The sequence below is a fragment of the Arachis hypogaea genome, chromosome 1 (genome assembly GCF_003086295.3).
Source record: "Arachis hypogaea cultivar Tifrunner chromosome 1, arahy.Tifrunner.gnm2.J5K5, whole genome shotgun sequence".
Taxonomy (NCBI): Eukaryota; Viridiplantae; Streptophyta; class Magnoliopsida; order Fabales; family Fabaceae; genus Arachis; species Arachis hypogaea.
In genome coordinates, this window is record NC_092036.1 from 93,874,349 (window position 1) to 93,892,564 (window position 18,216).

An 18,216-nucleotide genomic window follows, 5' to 3' on the forward strand; every position below is an offset into this window, starting at 1 on the left:
AAGCAGCTCATCGAGGTTCTTCTCTGCACCTAGCTGGCGACCCCTGCATGGTTGCTGGCGCCACCGGATTGAGGACCACGAGGATTGAGGACAACGAGGGATTCTCCCATCTGAGCCGCCGTTGCACCACCTTGTCTCCTTAGCAGTACCCGGGCCTCCCCAACAGCGCCCTCCCTCGCCATCTAGCACAGATCCGTCCCACCTTCTTCCCGATAGCAGTTCGAAGCAAAGAGAGCCCTCTATCGCCATGTAGTGAAGATCCGTCCCACTTTCTCCCTTGCCCAGAACTTGGATTCCGCGGCCTCCGTAGATCGCAGTCCCTTGTTGCCAAGGACTTGGATTCCGCGGCCTCCATAGCTCGCAGCCCCTGAAACCACACTGTCCCCCTCTGCCTCACAATCCCGCAGCACCATCTCTGAAATAGTATCGCCTTGGATTGCATGCAGATCTTCTGTCTCAGATCATTGATGATCTGGATGAATTCCTTACTTTCCTATATCATTGCCTGGTTCGAGCACCTCCAATCTGCCTAATTACAGCCTTCTTCTTGTTCTTCTGTAATCGTTGCTTCACATATAAGCCTCTCTTGTAATGATGCTTTGTATATCTACAGGTGGTTTGATGCTCCAACTTGCTCGTAATGTTTCTGTTTCTGCTGCTTTTGTCACTGCATGGGCTAGCCAATTTCCGTTCCTGGGGGTCCAAGTTATTCTCTTCTCAGGTAAACTTTCCATTAAAATTTGAATGTGGATTATGGCCAACGCCTCACCTAAAGCTGTGTTGGATTTAATTGCTTGAACTAGTTTAAATTGTCGGATTCTATTAGAGTTCTGCCTATTTGTAGATTGTTTACTATGATCAATGCTTGCCTCATAGCCTGAGCTTCTGCAATAGTACTTGATTTGGCTTGAATTTTTTTTGAGAAACCTAATATAATCCTTCCCTTGTGATCTCTGATAACCACAGATATTGCACCTGTTCCAGTATCCTTCTTGAAGGCTGCGTCAACATTTGCTTTCAACCAGTTCTCAGGGGGAGATCTCCATTTCACCAGGTTAGTTTTGCTCCTATTTGCTTATGTTTTCTGTGTCTACTGTTTATCTGCTAGTTTTCAGTATGTTGCCTCTAGTGCTGTTGTCCTACAAATTGTCCATCTAGGATTTACCTCCTGTTGTTAAAACAATTTATTGTTCTTCATTTTCCATATCTCCAACATGAGAAATCCTAGTTTACTAATTCTCCTCTCCTGGTCCTCTCCACCACCTGCTCTCAACTTCTTTATGCATTCGACCATCCAATTTCCGATTGAGGTAACTGTCTCATCTGTTGGGGTCCATTGGCATTCCGCTCCGAACCATGTTGTCCTAGCCCAATCGCATAGTAGTAGTGCATGTTCTACTGTCTCTGAACTTTTTAAACATATTTAACAGACTAGATCTGATGCCATCTTTCTTTTGTATAAGTTAGAGCCTACTGGTAATATATCATGACATGCTTTCCATAAAAACATTATGATATTCTGTGGGACTTCCATTCTCCACACTTCCTTCCATATCTCCCTTTTATCTTCACTTGTTGATGGATTTCCAAATTTCATGCCCTGCCTAACTCTTCTTGCAGCATAATATCCGGTTCTTATTGAGTAATTTCCATCTTCCCTCTATGGCCAATACAAGTGATCCTCTTTGTTCATTACACTACCCGGGGTGCTGAGAATCTCTTTGCAGATTTTTTGGGAAAACTTGCTTTCAATCTTCCTTTTATTCCACCCTTCTCCGCTTACAATGAGATCCTTTTACCCTTGAATCATCTGTGCTATTTGTATTAAGAGGCTCGCTCCTCCCAACAATTCAATTATCTTTCCAGATGCTAACGTTGGAACCGTCTCCTATGCTCCACTTTGCACGTTCCCTTAGTAGCTCTCTTCTATGTAGGATGCTTCTCCAGACCCATGACGCGCTCTTTTTACCCTTCACATTTGTCTAAAAAGTGGACTAGAACACTTACGTCTAGACATACTTTCCTCATTTTAGTTTCAGCTAATCCAGAGACCACAAACCTAAATCCAGTAATAAAGGAGACAAAATTAATAAAAAAAATGTTGGAATAGTTTTTTTTTTTGTCAGTGCCAAGGCCCACCAAGTACCCAAAGCACAAAAAGTGGATGGACCCCCAAGACCCACCCAACCAAGAAAACAACTCCATCAGATCCCTTGTGCACCATTCTTCCCAAGGTTTCCAACGAAGTCAAACCTTCTCCACTGTTATCCCCCCACTTGCAAACGCCTGAATCCTGTTCGAGAACAGCGCAACATCGCCGTAGGGATTAAGAGACTTGTGCGCCATGAGGTTCAGGTCAGATCTCAGAAATTCCACCTCCAGATCAACAGTTTGAGAACTAAGTGGCTTCATGCATATCCACTACTACACAGGTCTTGTTGGAGGCCAACATTAGTGGAAGAGAAACCAGCAACCAGAGCTAGGTAAGAAGTGAATCGTCGGAGAGCTGTTGTTGGGCTCGAGAATGTTGTTCTATGTTTTATCATGGTATTGATTAAGCTTCTTCTTTTTTTTTTAGGGGTTGGAACCAGAGTTGTACTTCATTTGACACCCCGCACCACATCCTTCCAATTACATACCTTTCCTTCTGATTAGTTGTCAGTAGATGCACTCAGCGTAGAACAAAGTGAAGAAATCCACTGTAGCTAGTTCTTCCGGCAATGCAGCATCTTCAATCTCTGCGCTAGCTTCAGCACTTACTCCTGGAGCGTCGAGATATCCACCGGAGTAGCCTCAACCCCCTGTCTTCCCAAAAAGCTCCTACCTATAGTTAAGAACTGTTTCCCAACCTTGCGACGGCCAAATTATCCTTGCAGAGGACATTCCTGATGGAAATTGGCTTATGCATGACCCAATTTTGGTGAAGAGCTCCCTGATGTGTGAGTCTTGCCACTTCATGCGCTAATGAATTTGCTTCTCTGGGCACCCAGGTAAAACCACAGCTTGGAATGCCTCTTGCTAAATGTCGAATATCATCTAATACAACCTAAATTTCTGCAACTGATGCATGTGACTTTAGTGCTTGAATGAGAATCTGATTGTCTGATTCTATGATAACCTTTTGCATTAGAAAATTCTGTGACATAATTAACGCTGCCCTAACCGCTAATGCTTCCGCAACCAATGGCGAGGCTGCAACTATGGTGGAGTTCATTCCTGAGAGGAGGGTTCCATTGTGATCTCTGAACACTGCAGTCGTAGCACCCACAGACTGAGCTCCAGTGAAAGCTGCATCAACATTGCATTTGATCCAACCTTGCAGCGGCGGTCTCCAGGTAACCCTGCCTAATCTTGTTACAGTAGTTGCATGCTTTACTGGTTCTTCTATCATTTCCGCAAATTCTAGCTTCATTAGTTTAGCCTTCTGAATGACCATTATAGGATTAGGATTGATCTTCTGATATATTGCTAAATTCCTCACTTTCCACACCTCCCAAACTAGAAACCCAACCTTATTGCTGCAAAGATCATAATTAGCCCCTGCATTCAGCTTCATTTTTCCTAGAAGTTCCGTCATCCACTTACCAAAAGAAGAAACTGTTATGGCCGTAGGACAACATTGAATTTGTGCTCCAAACCAAGCCGCTCTAGTCCAGGGACATAGTAGCAATGCATGCTCAATAGTCTCTGGTTCCTGCAAACAAATAGAGCACATAGGAGTATTAGTGATTCTTTTATCAAAAAGATTTGCGAAGACAGGAAGAATATTATGCGAAGCCCGCCATAAAAAGGTTCTGATTTTTTGAGGAACTCTTAAATTCCAGATCTCCTGCCATAAGAACTTTAAGTCAACACTGGTGGATGGATTATTGTTCTGTAGGCTCCTTTCATTTCGAGCAACATGGTATCCCATTTTGATGGTGTAAATGCCATCCGATCTGAAAGGCCAACAAAACCTATCCTCCCTACCAAAAAGACTTACTGAGGTTCTAAGGATTTTATCAACTGAAGCTTCATCAAAATTCAACTTTAACTTATCCATATTCCACCCCTCTCCTTGAATAATTAGATCCTTCACAAACTCAATATCAAGGTTTCTAACAGCAAGATCATTGTCCAAGTTCATTATCCACTTATCCCCTAGAATTCTTACTCGCTCTCCATTCCCAATCAGTCATCTACCATTTCTCAAAAGAAAATCCCTACCATGAATAATACTTTTCCACATCCAAGATGCTGCCCTTCCCACCTTAGCGTCTTTAAAGTCAACCCTTGGGAAGTAAATAGCTTTTAGCACCTGTACCCAAATCGCTTTAGAATTTTCGAAAATTCTCCATGCTTGTTTAGCTAAATGTGCTATATTCTGACAAAATAAGTCCTTAAACCCAAAACCTCCATCCTTTTTACTGGCACATAACTTCTCCTAACTCTTCCAATGAATACCTCTTTCCTTACCCGAGGACGCCCACCAGAATTTGGCAATTTTCTTACTAAGCCGTTCACAAAAACCTTTAGGAAAAAGGACCACATTCATAGTATAGGCAGGTAACGCTTTAACAATTGATTTGATGAGGACCTCCTTCCCAGCTTGATTAAGAAGTTTTTGTTTCCACCCTCCTAACTTATCCAGCACTCTGTCCTCAATCCAACTAAGAGCACTATTCTTAGATCTTCCCCGGTGGGCAGGAATCCCAAGATACTTACCTGGATTATCCGAAGCTGACAAGCCCAAAATCTCCTCTATTTTTACTCTAGTCCTGACAAGAATTAGGTTTTCAAACGTGATCCCAGACTTGTCCAAGTTGATTCTCTACCCTGAAGCTTCGGTGTACAAATTCAAGATGGTAATGAGCTAGTAAATTTCCTCCTCACTGTCTCTGGAGAAGATTATACAGTCATCTGCAAAGAGGAGATGTCAGATGGCTGGTGCCGTAGGGGCGATTTTAACTCCTGAAATTCTACCATCTTCTTTAGCCTTATCCATAAGAATGGTAAAAACCTCAGCTGTTATTATAAAAAGGTACGGTGATAGGGGATCCCCCTGCCTAAGACCCCTCCCCGGCTCAAAAGTCGTCGATAACAATCCATGAATCTTAATCTTATAACTTACTTGGCTCACAGACTTCATCAACAACTTTATCCAATGCGGGTTAAACCCAAAAGCCCTCAAAGTTGCTTCTAAGAAAGACCACTCCACCCTATCATAAGCTTTGTTCATATCAATCTTAATAGCTAAGTTCCTGGAAGCCTTTGTCCCTTTCCTATTCAGATCATGAAACATTTCTTGAACTATAACCAAGTTATCTTGGATTAGGCGGCCACCCAAAAAAGCACTCTGGATGGGGGAAATGATCTTATCTATTATTTTCCTAGGCCTAATAACCAACATTCTAGAAATAATCTTATATATAAAGTTGCAGCAACTAATCGGTCTTAGCTGATTGAAGGTTTCCGGGTGATTAATCTTAGGAGCCAAGATTATAAAGGTTTCCCCAACACTGCTTGGTAGATTACCATCATGAAAAAACCTCTTAACAACATCACAGACTTCTTTACCAATAATTGTCCAGTACTTCTGATAAAAGAGACCATTGAGACCGTCCAGACCTGGCGCCTTAAGACTTCCCAGGCTGAAAGTAGCCTCTTTGATTTCCTGATCAGTAACCTCCTTCATGAGCTCCACATTCATATCCTCGGTCACTCTAACAGGAATATGGCGAATGCAAGTAGACATATCCAAGTTCTCCGAGGCCTTAAACAGATTTTGAAAGTGCCCTACTGCTAGCTTGAGAATATCCCTTTCTCCAGACACCCAATTTCCTATAGAATCCTTTAAACTCTCTATCCAATTTCTGTCCCTTCTTTGAATGGTAGAGGCGTGAAAGAAAGATGTATTCTTGTCCCCAAATTTCAACCATTTTACCCTCGACCTCTGACCCCAATATTTCTCCTCTTGCCTCCATAATTTGGTAATCCCCAATTTCAGATTGTTAATTTCCTCTTGCCGAGCCTCAGAATAATCGGCTTCCTGCAGATGTTTGAGGCGACACTTTAAATTTCCTATTTCAACATCAGCCCTCTTAAAACTGTCTCTACTCCATTTGATCAATTATTCCTTACAATTTTGTGTCCTTCGAGTCAGATTTGCCCAAATGTCATCCCCAGTATTTGCAGCACTGCTCCATCTTCTCCTTATAACAGAGTCGCAATCAGCATGGTCCACCCAAAAAGTCTCGAACTTAAAATTTTTCCTCCTTCGTCTTCTAGGATTAACATTGAGAATTAAATGAGTATGATCCGAACTAATAGGGGGGAAGGCTGAGAGCGTAGCATTTTGGAACATTTTTCTCCATTCCCAATTGGCAAGAACCCTATCTAGCCTTTCCTTCGTGACACAACCATTCCTTGGATTACTAAACCATGTGTATTTCATCCCTTGTAGCTCCAAATCCAAGACAGCATTCTCATGAACAAAATTCCTGAAAGATTCGATCTGACTACTCGGTTTAGGGTGCAGACCTACTTTCTCATCTTGTGAAATAACATCATTGAAATCCCCAATCAAAATTCTTGGCAGTGTCAAGTTATTATCTACGAAGGATAATTCCTTCCATAACTCCTTCATTTTCTTATAATCTGGATGCCCATAAACAAAAGTAAACTCCCAATCCTTATTATTACTACTACTAACTCTAGTTTTAATAAAATTATCACATCAGGCATAAACATGAATATTTACATTACTTTTCCAGAAAATACAAAGACCTCTGGATAACCCCCGGGACTCTACACAAACAAGTTATCAAAACATAACTTTTTCCTAACCCTATCACAACTTGATTTACTAGCTTTAGTCTCCATAAGAAACAAAATAGACGGCCTGTGATATTTACAAATACTTTTTAGCTCATGCACTGTCGAAGGGGCCGCCATTCCTCGACAGTTCCAGCTGACAACAATCATGGCTGATGGTGGGGCATGTCAAGGTCCGCCTCTTCAGCCATGTCTGTTCCAGCCTCAGATTTGTACTTCTTACCTGGTTGCTGCACACAAATTTCCTTGGAATTTTTTATCTCCTCCTCATAATCTGCATTGATGCATAATCCTCTTTTCCTTTTGAGATTCAGATGCATTCCCAAGTTGTAAGCCCTGCCCATTTGACATCATTCCTCTTCTGAGCCTTTGCAATGCAATCCTCTTCCATTTCTTGCTGATCCTCTGGTAGCTCAACAAAATACTTCTCCTTAGTTCCCACCCTCTGAAACACAGTTCTGGAACCTGCATTGATAACTCTTTTCATTTTTGGTTTTTCCCTGTAGCTCCACAACTGATCAGCAACTTGACTCAAACAATGTGTCCCCCTCCCTGTTAATTGCAGCATTCCATCATTGAGTTGATGATTCTGCTTGAACTCCTTCTTGCCAAAGAGCTCATTCAACTATTGTCTAATTGATAAGCGCCTAATATTATATTTGTTGCCTTCCTCTACCTGCTTGCTTGCTGTCTCTTTCTGAGTTACCGTTAGGCCAGCTAATCCAACCTCATTCTTTGTTGTTTTCATAATAAAAGGTAGGGCCTCATTATTTTCATACACTTGTGCACAAATCTGATTGCCCTCATCCCTTTGTCCACCATCCCAATTATCCCCTCCTGACGCTTGAAACTTATCCTTCCCTTTCCTAGTTCTGTTTAAAAGGTCTGCTAGCCTCCCACCCGATCCTGACTGTTTGTCTTCATACAAATCAGACCTGGGTGATATACTTACTGAATCATCATCGATCTGCACCCTTGATCCCTGGCTCTCTCTATGACTGAAATTTTGTTGATCCATAACACATTCAAAAGTTCTCTGAAACGCTCCCCCTACCCTGTCACCCGAACACTTTGCATCTGCTCCTCTCCCCTTGGGAACCTCCCATTCTCTGCACTCTCCACCACCCGCTTGTTTATTCTCCGACACCACCATGTTCTCCTCATCTTTTCTTAGCTCTAAACCCCTGGATGGAATAGGCTTAGCTCTGTTAACCCCCAACCCCGGAGCATACCTTGGTTTCAAAGGGTCCCAACATGCTGTTGCCATTGGGTTCCTACAGTCCTTCTTATTATGACCAAGAATTCCACAGTTTAGGCAATAGCTATCCTGAATCCTTTCATACTTCAAATCAATCCACAGGTCAGGAGCGTTTTCTCTAACTAGCCAAAAACCAGTAGGTAAAGGTTTAGTAATATTCAAAGTTACCTTAACTCTTAAAAAGGTTCTTTGAAGGATGATATTCCATCTAGGGTTTTCCGTTTCCATCACAACTCCTAGTCTTTTACCAATGATTTCTGCTGATTTGGTCGTTATGTACTGAAGTGGAAGCCCATGAATTTGTACCCATAACTCCATGGTTTTGTGGTCAACATCATATACTGACTGTCTGCCATTCTACATCTGCAGGTTCACAAGATTTTCTTTGATGCTCCAAGGTCCACCTTTCCTTATCTGAACACCCTTGCTGGCGTCTCTGAAGCTGATCAGAACCTTATTTCTGCCCACCTCTGTAATGGCCACTCCCTCCGGATTTTCCCAAATTCCCAGCAGTGCTGCTTTGCACGTGTTGAAGCTGACTTTCTTGTCAGAGATAATCTTGCCTACCATATTCAGATTTTCTTTAATAAAGCTCTCATCATATGCTAGGTTGAGACGGACCACATCTCCCTCGATAGACAGCTCCTCTGCTTGTGCCATGACAAGAAATACAAGAGTAAAAAAAACAGAAATATCATATAACAGAGAGATGAATGAAGACACTCCTAAAAAAAAGATTCTCCTAAAAAAGAACAAAGACGGTCTACAACGCTAAAAGAGCTTATCCTCTATAAGAGATTTTTTTGCACAAATGGTAAAATTTTACGTAAAAAAAAAAAACGAATCCTAATAGTTTTGAAATTGCTCTAATACACATTAATTAATTAATTGTTATTAGAACTTTGTCTGGAGTAATTTCCAACACGTGTTGTTTGCGTTTGTATTTGCGTAGGCAGAACGGAAGCGGTACACTTTTGTGGTTGGCTTTTCCTGTTATTCCTATGCCTTTTATTTTACGGCCGCGTTCGTTCAACACATGAATGCATGCGAGGTGCTTTTTTAATCTAACAAGGGTTACATGAGCAAACCTATTTAAATTGTTCATATTGTTCAAATTTCCGTTTTTTTTTTAATTTTTATTGAGTAAAATTTTCGGTCTATTATTTACATTATTCAAATTTTCTGTTATTTACCTATAGCTGAACTGGGCATAGTTACGCAATTCACGCGCAAGAAGTTGTAGAGGAAATGAGGAGTATTAAATTTTCCCACTATTGCTATGGCTTATGGGTCCTCACACCACCCACCCAAATTTCTTCCTTCCTTCTCTTTCATTAATGCACTATATTTTGATCACGTTCTATATATATATATATACTTACATGTGATGAGTGAGGACTGACAAGCAGGCAACTGCATTTGTAATTTTGCATGGCATGCAACAGCGCCCCCTCCCCCACATTTTAATTTGAGTGCAGAATGTTACTCTCAAGTCAATTTTGTTTTTGAGACTAGTCATGGAAATGGAATGATTTATTTTGTGTGTAACTATTAGGGGTTAAAAGTATCTCTCAAACATTATGTCATGCTTCTATTTTGGTCGTCAAAGATTAATGATTAATAACACATATATGGGTAAGTTATATTGACCTTCTTGCTAGTTAAATGATGGCACATGGAGGTTTTTGACGGGTTAACAGTATATCTGCCAACTTCTATCAATTTTTATTTATAATTGTGTTTAATGAAGGTATTTTTATAGATGTGTCTAATAAAAATATATTTTTTTATAGTTGTATCTAATAATACATGTGTTTAAAATATAATAATTAATTATTGTTAATAATAAATTGATAGATAATATATTAATCCTCTATACTTTTTCTTTGACTATTAATCCTAATCACTAGTGTTATAAGAGAAGTAAATTTTATTATTTTACACCATCAATTAATTAGTATTAGTCTCTTTATTTTTATTCAATTATAATTAGTACTTTTAACCTAAAATAGTAGAAGATAAATTCAGTTCAATTACATTATAAAAATTAATTAAAATACTACTATCACACCTAGGGACGGATCTAGAAATCTAAAAGTGGAGAATTTAAAAATTAAAATATTGTATAATTAAATATAATGCTATATATTTGATAATAGATATAATTATAATTAATTTTTTAATTTAAAAAATAATAAATACTTATCAAATAAAAGAATTATCTCGGTTTTTATAATTTTTTCATAATTTTTTATAATTTTATATCTAATAAAATATAAAATTATATATTTTAAAATATTTTATTAATTAATTTACTTTATTAAGTATTTATGTGACGGTAGGTTATATTTTTATGTTCTATATCATTAAGAAATATGACATAAAATAATATAAGTTAATTGCACTAATAATTTTGTTACGTAAATTTAAAATATATTAAAATATTTTTATATAATAAAAGGGTAAAAATTAATTAAAAAAGAATAAACAGCTAAATAAAATTAGAAAAAATAATATTATTATAAATAATATTAAAGTATTTTTATATGATTATAAATGTTAAAATTAATCATAAGATAAAAATGTAAGAAAATTCGAATTAAATAAAAAATACAAATAATAAAAATATATGTAGAATAATTTAAATCCTATTATATAAAAAATAATAACTCTTTTTTTATAAAAAATAGAGAGTTTCGAACTCACAACTTCTTAATTGAGTATGGAAAGAGTATGCCATTTATAGCTCATTAACAAGAATAATAACTCTTTTTATTATCACTATATTATTAAATTTTATTCTATACAAGATATCTATTATAATAATATATGAACTTTTAAAATTTGTTTGAGTGAAAAATGAAAGGAAAGAAAAGGGAGGAAAGAAAATGGGAAGAAAAATGATTATTTTTTATTGTTTGGTTGAAGAGGAAAATTGAGGGGAAAGAAAATGGATGGAAAAAAAACTGGTGGAGCCCACCAATTTTTTTTCTCTCTAACATTGGAAAGAAAATGGAAACCCAATACTACCCCTTCTTTTTTTTCAATATATATTATAATACAGGGGTAAAATTGTCTTTTTATATTTCTTTCCTTCTTATTTTCTTTTCAACCAAACATATCTAAAAAAAATAAAAACCCACTCAATTTCTTTCTTTTCCTTTCTTTCCTTTCTATTTCCTTTCTCTCTATTTCTTTCCTTTCAACCAAACATAACCTTAAATCCGTCCCTTCATCACACCTAAATACTTTAATACACTTAAATTAACTATTCTCCTTCGATATTATTATTAAAGAGTCATTAATTTAGACACATACATTTATTATGTCATTATCAATTTACGATTATTGTATTTAAATAATTCTATTAGAATGTTAATTATAAGAAAAATATACATAACCAACAATAATATTGTTGATGTATATATCTAAACTCCAAAAAAATGTATTAGATCATCACTCTCATACATTATTGTATAAAATTCTTAAATCTATTTCTTCTAAAATTCAACTTCCAATAATTATTATCATTACTGTATGTCCAGTTGATCAAACATGATTTCTTTATGTTGAAAATTACTTGTTCCGGTGATACATTATATTCTTTCAACATTAATTGAACAATCACCTCAAAACTTTCCATCAAAATATTTATATTAAATTTTACATGGATAAACTCAAGAATAATACAACTAGATTATTTTTAACATTTAACAAATATCCACTCATTATTGTGCATTATTTTGTAGACACATAATTCACACATAACTACCATGATAATACATTATGTCCCATCTTAAAAGTGCTCTTCAATTTCCTCTCATTTTTGTTAATTTCCTCTCTCAGGTCTTGATAGAAAACAAATTAAAAAAGAACACACTCTAACCACACTGGTAATGCTCCTCACTTTTAAATACAAGTAACATTTTAATCGTTAAATAAAAACAGTGGAAAACGCGGAGACAATAGGAAAGCTAGCTGGTGCACTTCGAAGCCCCTAAATAATTGATAAACAAGCAGAATCATACACGTGGCATAATGATATGCATCCTTAGAACGCGTTTAATTAACTTTTGCAGCTTTAATTTAATCGATTTACAACTGTGAATTGTTATGAGTGACCCAATTAGCAGCATATATAATACACATAACTCATAATATAATGCTTGGTTGATTAACAAGGCATAGGTAGGTATAGACGTTTAGTGGCGCCCTTCTTTATTAATAGAAAAAATATACATAGATAATAAAATATTAAATAATACGAAGAATTAATATATCAAATATTTGGCATATTATATTAATGAAATATTGAAATTTCATTTTTTTAAATATATTTTATATGATATAAAAATATAAAAGTATTAGATTTAATTTATCATAAAAACTATTTTGGAAATATTTGTATTTAATTTTATTAGTTAAACCAAAGTTAATTCGATCATTATAACAAATTAGATATATTTATAAATTTATAGAAAAAAAAGAAAGAAAAAGAAAGAGTTGTTATTTGTGAGTTTTTTAATTTTGATATGAACCCATCGATAAAGTATAGCAGCGATATGGGGATTATTGGTGTTTCACGGATTTGTGACGGTTGGGTAGCAGAAATCGGTGGCACTGACGGGTAGGAAGGAAATCGGAGGCACCGATTTCAGGGCGCGGTGGGTGCACAAATCGGAGGCACTGATTTGTGTTCCTTGGCCACGCGTCACGCATGCAGTTGCCTCCCTTGGTTGCCCGTGACTCTCTTGGTACAAAAGACCCATGTTCCCCCTTATCTGTATCCCTTTCACTTTCTATCACTCTCTTTCATTCTCGTCTCCCTCTCTTCAACATCCTCAACCCCACCATTTTTTTGTTGCACACCATTGTTGGACCACAACAAATTTTAAACAGAATTCAAAGAAAATGTCAAGAAGACAAAAAATTAAAGAAGTAAATCAACCACAGTTTCATATTGTTAATTATCTTGGAGATTCAAATTATGTAAGTTTTTATTTTTTAATAATCTGATTTAATAATAATAATAGTGATAAATATTAAATTTAATTAGCAATATATATTGTAATGGCATTAAGTAGAGATTAATTAACTCATATATGTGTGTATAATTTTATTATTAGGTGGTTAGAAATAGAAAATAAAATGAAAATTAATCATGTATTATGTATGTATGTATGTATGGTATGGAATGGTATGGTATGGTATGGTAAGCTGTAAATAATAATTAGTTTTTTTTTTATAGTTAATGAACTAATGAAATCAGATCCTGTATATGCTCCCTTAGAGTAGATTGTAGTAGTTATTATTAGCAGTAGTAATTGAGTTTAATAATTTATTATGATTAACAATTAAAATTTAATAAATTATTTTATTTATGATCATTAATAAATGAATTTTAATTTATTAAAATTTAGTTAGTAGTAACTAAACTTAGATTAGAAAATTATTATGCTGTGTTATGAATAATAATAATAATAATAATAATAATAATAATAATAATAATAATAATAATAATAATAATAATAATAATAATAATAATAATAATAATAATAATATGCTGTTTTATGAATAATAATAATAACAATAATAAAATTAGTATGCTGTTTTACTAATAAATAGTTTATCAGTCGTAAAATTATTCTGGTTAGTTAGTTAAGGTTAAATAATTTTTGTTATAAGGTAATGAATATGATTGAAAGATTTTTGTATAATAGATTAACTGTGTATGTGTGAAAGATTTTTGTATAATAGATTTACTGTGTATGTGAAATACAATTATGCTGGAATTAGTTATAATGGACATGTAATGATAATTATGTTTTTGAGAATATAGTTATATTATACTGGGACTTATAGTGGAAATGTGATATTGTAGGGTTCACGGATATTGCTGTGTGATCATTTAAAGCCGCCGGATTCATACAACCAAATTGTTGAGTCACACTTACGCGAGACTGGATTTTATTATGTTTCACAAGTTGGATTTATTCCATGTCAGTCAGCAATGATTAATGCTCTGATTGAGAGATGGTAGCTTGAAACTCACACGTTTCACTTTCCAGTTGGTGAGTGTACCGTGACCTTGGAGGATGTGGCGATGATTCTCGGTCTGCCGACAAATAGTCTTCCGGTAACAGGACCGACCATGAGTAGTTTTGAGGCATTGGAAGCCGAGTGCTTGCACCAATTTGGAGTTGCACCGAGGAAGACGGACTGTAGAGGGAGCTTTATAAAATTAACATGGTTTAGGGGTTTGAGAGATCGTATAGTGTTGAATGATGTTGTGCATATTCAAATGTATGTAAAGTGTCACATAATGTTATTATTTGGGACAGTTCTATTTGGAGATAAGTCGAGTTCAGCTGTTCATTGAAAATTTTTATCTTTGCTCCGTAACTTTTGTCAGATCATACAGTTTAGTTGGGGTTCGGCATGCCTGACACACTTGTATAGATCATTGTGTAGGGCAACTCGTGTCGACTGCAAGGAGATGGACGGTCCATTGGCACTCTTGCTCACTTGGACTTGGATCCGGCTACCATTTCTAGCGCCTATTCCCGGCAATCCCCGAGTGTTTCCAATTGCAAACAGGTAAGTTTGATTAAAGTATGCATTGAAGGAAATGATAGAAATTATTTTATGTTTTTCACAAAATTAGTTAACTAATGGATTGTCCAATGGTAGGTGGCGTAGCTGGGACCGTGAAAACTATGCCTACCGATAAAATTCTCATGCGCACTACCAGAAGTTGTTGGACGATCTACAAAAAAGATATGTATGTTGTAAAATCTGGAGTGAATTAATTGTAAAATCTACCGTGAAAACTAAGTTGTTACTATTTAAAAATTAAGTTGTACTATTTACTTAATGAGTATGTCAATTAGGTTGTTACTACTATTTAAAAATTAAGTTGTATTATTTACTTAATGAGTATGTTAATTATCGAATATGTTAATTACGTTATTATGACTATTTTTCTATCGAGTATGTTAATCAGGTTTGAAATGAATACAAGCACGAGTTGGTAAATTTAAATGTCAATGTAAATTCAAATGAAATGTAAAAAAGGTAACTACTACTCTTTCATTGCCTTGATTACTGCCTCCCTTGAACTGAATTCCATCCCCACTGTGAACTCACCATCCGCCACAACAGGAAGCACTACATACATTAAAAATAATAAATCCTTTATTGTGTACTTAGTAATAAATCATTTATTACAACTAAATTAATAAACACACTTTACCATGTAAGATGATAATAGTCTTTTTTATCGCTATTCTATCTACATAAAGAACAACTAATTATAACTCATAACAAAGAACTATTAATTAATAAAAAAACCAAATATTATGCTCACAAATGACTATCCACATATCACATATATTACTTATCTGACATAATGATCTGCTACTTAAGAGTTTCATACAGCTATCTAGTTTTATGCACCTGAATTCATATATTGCGGAAACTCCGGTGCGTGCATAGTCTCCAAATTCAACGACCGCATGAAAGAAGGCTCCTGAAACGGATGCGGGTTTGCTAGTGCATCTGCAACTGCCGCCACATCTACGTTCATGGCGCCGCCAGCTTCATCTTCGTCTTCACCTGGACCAACGATCTCATAGTTACTTTCAAATTCATCCTCGCTTTCACTATTATAATCTTCCAACACAATGTTACGGTCCGCTTCAGATTGCTCAAACTCAACATACAACTCGATATAAGACATTCGGTGGCGATTTTCCATATACATTGAAAACATTTCATGCATACTCACTTCATCCGTCACGTACTTGGTCTGAAATTGAACGAACCCACCAAACACAGATAAAGGATACCTGTACAAAATACAGGATACTCTCCTAGATCTTTGTGAATCTATCTTCTCACAAATCACACCTTTCAATTCCTCAAATGACAATGTGAATGGAATAACAACATTTACTGGATTTTTACACACAAATTGAACTCCTTTATATGTTTGCAACAAAATCTGTCCGTAACAATAAATCTTCAACATAACTCTATCATCCATATCAGTATACGTACTTGCCTATTCTCACACTCACTGAAATTTTTTTACAAGAATGACGGAGAAGAATAAGAGGAGAGGAGGAAGAACATCAGCTGAGACTGAGACCGGCGATGAAGAAATGAGGCTTCTATGATCTTTTTTCATTTTATGTAAGTAGTTACAGGCAAATCGGACCCACCAACCGTGTACCACAAAAATCGCTCGGTCCGATTGGTGCACTCCCGTATTAAAAAAAAAATTTTTTCTGTCCAAAATCGGTGGGTCCGATTACTATGCTATCTGTTTATAAAATAGAATTCCTACAAATCAGTAGGTCCGATTTGATATCTCTTTCTTACACAAATCAGCGGGACTGATTTGTGTTCCTTCATCTTTCTTCCACAAATTGGTAGGATCAATTTGTGTTCCCTCCTCTCTTTTCTTGAAATCGGACCCACCGATTTCTTCTCGCCCCAAATTTCTATAAATAACGTCGTCATAACAATGTAATTTCCCTCTAATGATCATAATGCAGCATAACTCACACCACTAAATCGTATAAAAAAAAATCAGCCGTTACTTGTTAGTTCATACTTCATAGTTGCGTTGGGAACATGTGTTGAATTTTTCAATAAAAGAAAAGAAAAGAAAAAGCAAAACAAAGAATATGAATACAATAATATGATGAAGGTGTCACGGGTGAAGACTGAGTCTTAAGGGAGTGGTTCGCTTGTTATTCTTCCTCTTCTTCATTCAGCATTTCAGCATATAAATAATAAACTAATAATATATCTATCTACTTTTCATCAATCCATTCATTATTTCATTATTCTTTTTCTTGTACAATGTCCACGTGATACTCGTGACTCATGATTACTGCACCTTTGATCCTTCTTTACGAAACACCCTTCCCCTTTATCAACAATTACAAATTCTAACCTCTACATGACTACATCAATTATCAATCACTAGTGGACTAAATCCCCCCATTAATTTTTCAGATTCATGATTTACACCGATTTGATATTCGAGATTCTAATTATTTTATTGTCGTTTCTCATATTAAATTTCGAACACTATAGTATTTTTTCGATTCTTTTTTTTGATAATGACTCAGTAAATAAAGTAACGTGATAATACTCCTTTTTTTGTTCCGTTTCTATTTTTTTTATTTTAGGGATAAAAATTTTGAATAATTTCATTAATTTCTGATGATTTTTTAAAACTGAGACCAGAAAATTTCTTTTACTTCTTCTATAGACCATATTTTTTATTAGCAAATTTATTCTTCTAACAGGATATAAAATTTTATGAGAAGAAAAAGAAGAAAAAAAGGGGATAAAGAAGATTACTGGAGTGAAACATGTGAGAGAAAAGAAAGAAAAAAAATAGTGGAACAAATTTTTAGGTGGAGAAATTATTTCCCTATTATTAAGAATGAAATATTGGGATGGATTAATAAGAAATAAAAAAAATTGGAAATATATAAAAAGAATTACAAAAAAAAATCTTCTTATTATTATTTTATGTATCGATTATTTTTATTTCTTTAAATTCATATATGATTTGTTTACAGGAAATACTTTTTTTGTTTTGGTCTCTATAAATAGATTTTAATTTTGAGTTGCATAAAGTTTTAACATTATATAATTTAATCTGACCAAAAGATTTATTTAAACCTTGTTTTAAATAATTACTAGTTATACGTCCTTATTAACTGTGAAATAATAATTTCGAGATAATAATTTAAATTAGTAACAGTATACATATAATTAAAATCATAATTGAGGTTGATAATAAATTTATTTAAAATTTATGTTCTATTAAAAATGTTAATTCCTTTCTTTGGAAAAAGTTAGTATTAATTTTGGTTTTAAAAAGCAAATATATTTGAAATTAAAGGCAATGGACTGGGTCTCGAGTCCAATGCTGTTTCCGTCTAGATAGAACGTGTTAGACCCACATTGAGCCCATATTTTCCTTCCAAATTCCGACACAGACCAGTCAAAACTCTGAATCAGCGACAGCGCGACCAAATCATATGCACAAGTTTCTTATCTAGACCAAATTGATACAAACATGGTTATTTAAAGAATTTTATGACTGACTAAGATATTAACGA